Raw genomic sequence first — 5,722 nt, forward strand, 5'->3', positions numbered from 1 at the left:
ATGTTGAGCTCCTTAATGTGGTATCCATTAATTTTTTCGCATTACTGAGCATTCAAGAAGTTGAGAGGGTATGTGAAACCCAGTATGAAGACACATGGATGTGTCCAATCATAAAGTACATAACAACCTAAGAGCTACTAGATGACAAAAATGCAGCAAGAAAGCTATAGTATTAAAGCCCTCGCTAAATTTTTATAGACGACAGGCTATATAAAAGGTCACACTCTATGCCTCTTCTGAGATGTGTGATTATTGAGGAATCCTTAGCCATTTTGCAAGAAGTTCACGAAGGATTATGTGGAGATCATGTTGGGGGAAAAGCTTATCCAAGAAAACCTTGAGGCAAGGTTACTTTTGGCCATCCATGAACAAAGACTCCCTTAAGTACATTAAGAGGTACGACAAGTGTTAACATTATGCCAACATACCCCAAGCACCTCCCAATGAGTTAACTCAGATGACTAGCATTTGGCCCTTTATAGTTTGGGAAAATCGACCTAATCACGTCTCTTCATACAAGAAAAGGAGGTCTACGATACGCTATTGTAGACGTTGGCTACTTCACCAAATGGGTGCAGACCGAGCTGCTTGTGGCCATCACATCCAAGAAAAAATTGAATTTTGAGATGAAGAACATCTTCTGTCAATATGGCCTCCCGAGAAAGTTGGTGCCCGAAAACGGTTTACAATTTCATAGTAACCTTTTCTTAGATTTCTGCGATAAACATGGAATTTGCAAGAGCTTCTCGACTGTAGCACACCCCCATGAAAACGTCCAAGTAGAAGCTGTAAACAAAACACTCAAAATTTCCCCAAAAATGGGTTGGAGTAAGAAAAAGATGCTTGGCCCAAAGAAATTCCCAAGTACTTTGGTCCTATCAAACTACTGCTCGGACGTCCACTAGCCACACACTTTCTCCATGGCCAATGGATGCGAAGATATGCTCCCAGTATAGGCAGCCATCTCCACTCATTGACACGCCACCTATGACTAGACAACCAGCCATGAACTAATTCAGGAGACATTGGATCAGGTTGAGGAATACAGCTTCGGATTGCCTCGTATCAGCAAAAGATCACTCAATATTTTAACCCCAGGGTAAAATATCGTAAGTTATCGTTAGGGGACCTTGTCCTTAGGTGGATGTTCTTACCTTGTGGTAATGCATTTCTTGCCAGGTGATGTATCCCCTTGATGCACGCGACGCGTCGCCTGGGTCGTTCATACGAGAGATTCAAAATTACAAACAAATGCTTTAATCTCATTTTCTGAGCGAAATAAGGGTTCTTATACTATTTAAAGGGGTCACTTGAGTTTTTGGTGAATTGATCACTCACCTCTCTATCTCTCTCTAAAACCTCCCTCCATAGCTCTCAAGATTACTAGTTTTCTCCAAAAAAGTTTGAATTGTACGAAGATTCAAGGCTTGTGAATCCCAATCTCTTTCCAAAGTAGTAGCTTCAAGCATTATCAATGAGGCTAGGAATAGATATTTTTTGACAACAAATCTTCATTTTTATCAAGCCTTTGTTACATTTTGTATTTCACATAAAATAATTGACTTGTGATTTTTTGTATCAAGGTTCTTCAACACCAAAGGTCAATTCTACCACTTGTTTTAATTGTGTTATTCCTCAATTAGTGTATAGATTATTCTTATTTATTCTATTGAGTTGTAATATACAAAGCTTGGTTTATAGCCTAAACTCCAACAATCAAAATTCTCTATCCCCAAACCTAAGTATTGTATCAAAGATTGTCTATCTCTAAGGTTTATTGTAACGACCCAAGTTTCCTAATAAGGCTTAGGACCTTGATTAGGAGGCTGGGAGGGCCACAATTGATTTATTGTGCCATTATATGATTATATCCATGATTATGTGGATCATATTATTATATGATGATAAATGCATGCATATGGGTATATATTTTGTTATGAGGGCATTTTGGTAATTTTGCCCGTTGAGGGCGTAATTGTATAATTGTATGCATTTTGGTAAGCTATTTTTGAGGCCACATTATAATGTGGATTTGTTTGAGTTGTTCGGCATGAGACGATCATTGAGTATAAGTTAGCGGTTTGGTCATAACGGGATTAAGTTCGAGGCTCGGGGTGAGTCCCGGGATAATTTGGTGCTTAGAGCATTGCCGGGAGTTAAGGGGTAACGGGGTATGAATTATTGGTATTCAAGAATATTGAGAATTATGGGAATTGGAGGGTGATAATTATGGTTAACGAGATAGGTGCGAAAGGATGATTTTGCCCTTGGTGGCTGTTAAGGACTTTAATTAAACTTGAGGGCATTTACGTCTTTTTACCTTTAAGGATATATATCAATACTTAAAAATAGAAAGTTGTAGAAGACTTAAGAAAACAGAGCACCTCCTCTTGCTTTAACTAATTACCATTTTTCTTCCTTTTTCTTCTTCAATTTTGAAGCTTCTTTTGAGGAATTAAGCTGGGGAATCAAGTGTTGAGGATCTAGGGTATTGTTCCATCATTGAAGAGGAGTTCATACCGAGCTTGTGATAAGATTCTAACCATTAGAACTCTGGTTTTCTGCTCTGTTTTATTATTGAGTTCAATTGAGATTTTGGGTTTGAAAGTTGAGCATTCAATGGAGCTTTTGGCAAAGCTTGGTTAGGTTATGATGTCTAGGACTAGTATATATGGTATTTGGGTTCAATTGGGGGTTTAAATGGTGTTTGGAAGCTTTTGAATCAGATTGGAAATGGAGGATTTGAAGGAGGAAGAACCAGGGCCATGTCTGCCTGGTCCTAGCGCTATAGCGCCCAGAGGGTAGCACTAGCCAGGGAAAAATGCCCCTAGTTGTAGCGCTGGGGCGCTTGGGGGGTAGCGCTACCCTATTTTCTCATATGCATATTTTGGGTGTTTTTAAGGGTTTTTGGCTCGGGGTTTCAATCCTTAAGGCTCGGGATCGAATCTACTCACCATTTGGGTACAATTCGGGGTCCTGGGAGTGAGGTTTAGGTTAAGACCATTTATGGATGTTTTCATTAATTGGATTCCATGTTTGGTAATGACTAGGTGACCACTAAGGGAGCAAAGGTTCGATCGTTCTCAAGGAAAATGACTACAATTTTTTGTATTCACTTAATTTTGTTAGGTGTTGTTCATAACGTAATTCTCGCTCGAACAAGAGGTAAGAAAACTGCACCTGATTATGTGGTTAGGTTGGGACTAAGTGTTCCCTATATTGGTATATATTGTTATGTGATTTTGATAAATCATGTGAATATGATGGGACTAAGAGCTCCCTATATTGGTATATCATGTCATGAGATGGTATTATGCCATGGGACATGTGATAAACGACATAAGAGTGCCAGAATCAATATTTGCGCACAGGGCGCGGCTCAGCCATTGGTAGCTGAGGACAGCTTATTAATCACTGACCTCGATTAAGCTGGCCAGAGTCAGTGGGTATAACACTGGGGGCGGCCTAAGTGAGCTGAAGATAGTGGGTTAAATAGAGGTTGTGGCCTAAGGGCGCCAACCCTGAATATTGTGTAATGGTTGTGATAAGTTATTGATTATGAATGTGATTATTGTTGTTAATTTGATGAAATATGAAATGTTAATTATCTGGATAACACATTGTGATTTGTCGACTGTTATCACTGAATAGGCAAACGTTATGAATTGCTGAATGCTTGGTTATATTTCGTGGAATATCTGGTTATTTATATTGATCGTGCTATGATATCATGTTTTCTTGCTGGGCCTCGGTTCACGGGTGCTACGTGGTGCAGGCAAAGGCAAGGGTATATTGGATCAACCATGAGTTTGAGGGCTCTGGGGGCGAGGTGTACATTGTCAGCTGCTCGGCCGCCACAGTCGAGGGATTGTACAGGGATGGGAACCTAAAATTGTGTTTTGCCATTAGAGTGGCCTGAGTTATTTATAACTTCTGGTATTTTTGTAATTATGTCATCTAACCCTGTTTTGAGTTTCCATGTATTAAACTGTCATTTTTAATGAAAATAACCCGTTTATGACCAAAATCTTTTATTCCTAATCCGTTGATGATGTTAGATTAACATTTTGTTTAAATGACTTGGTTAGCAAGTCTTGCACTATTTTAAATACACAGTGTAACGGTCTTGGTTACCCAGGGCGTTACATTTATCTACTACCCAAGACTATGGAAGAAAGTTGTATCGCCCTACTAATCCAGGATTGTTACACCGTGTGTTTAAAACAGGGCTTAATCATTAAGTAAGTCATTTGGATTCAAAAGTGTAATTAAAGCTGATAAATGGTTTAGGTACTAAATATTTTGGTTAAACATATAAACTTTTATTGAAACTATAAATATTTACATGGGATCTGAAAACAAGTATAAAATGAAAAGTAGTTACAATCAAAGTTACGGACACAGTCGAACTAAGCGACAAAATAAGATTTGTAACCTAAGCTCGTCAACATAACTCGAAAGTGCGGCCGAGCTGGCCGAATATGTACGCACCGCTCCAAAGCTCTCTAACTCATGGTTGGTTACCATTAGCATGCCTATACCTGTACCATAGAGCACCCGTGAGCCGAGGCCCAACAAGAAAACCCCCACAAGGCATAATAATAATTCAATTATTCATAAGTAATAAACACAGGCTTCCTAGACAAAAAATTCATTTGTTCCAATCACATAAATTAGAAACACGTTTCACAGTCTACAAGTATATTCATTTTAATCACATGAATCATTTACATGGCCCATGAAACAACCTTGCCGAATGGCCCAGCCGAGTGAGGTGCGCATGTCGTAGCCAAGCTTACGCTCCATGCCAGGCGAGTGGGGAATTCACCCTCAAACTAGACTCGCCTTCACGGCCTGCGTTACACACGCTTGCTGACCGACCCCACGTTCAACACGATGGTTGAATTTAGATTGTACATATCATTTACAGATAATTCAATGCTAATATGCATAGCAACCAATTAGTTGTATGTGCATATGCCAATTTTCTTACATCAAGTCCTATATTGATGACAAAGCGACCTCGAGTGTGATCCTGTTTTCTCGAGCCCTGCGGAACTCCTAGTAACAACATAAATGGTACACTTGTTAGGGAATAAGTCTAAATCACGGGTTTCAAAACTACAACCTTGCTCTTGGGACCTCCAATTCCATTGAACTGGATAATGGAATTGTTCCCGGAGCCCCCAAGTGGGTTCCCAACTCAGATCTCCTAAGCCCCGAACCTTATTCCCAAAATCTAAAATTTGTGCCTTACAACACATTAACACTTCGGCGTCCTCATTAAGGGTCGCAGGTCCAAAGATGTCTGAGAAAGTAGCCCTCATAAAAGGAACACATTAGCACGAAGATGCCCCTTCTAATTGGTCGTAATGCCACAATAGACCGAAAGCAACCTTGTGCAAAAATCTCCCATTAGTGATGCGGCACCCTCTAAAAAGGCCACGGCGACCCATGGTCAGTTGGCAAACCCTGCCCTCAAGGAAACTCATACGTGCCGTGGCGCTCATCCTAGGAGCTGCGGTGCCACCGCGAAAAATCCAGAAAAGCAATTTTCCCCTGCTATTTCAAACCCCAAATCCCAACCAAATGGTCCAAAATCGACCTCAATTCCACCAGGGAACTAACATACGACATCATAATAGCAAAACCCTCCCAATAACAACTCAAACTAACAATTAACACCCTCATGATCAAAATTCAGAAATCCATCCATAACATA

The sequence above is a fragment of the Humulus lupulus genome, chromosome 3 (genome assembly GCF_963169125.1).
Source record: "Humulus lupulus chromosome 3, drHumLupu1.1, whole genome shotgun sequence".
NCBI lineage: Eukaryota > Viridiplantae > Streptophyta > Magnoliopsida > Rosales > Cannabaceae > Humulus > Humulus lupulus.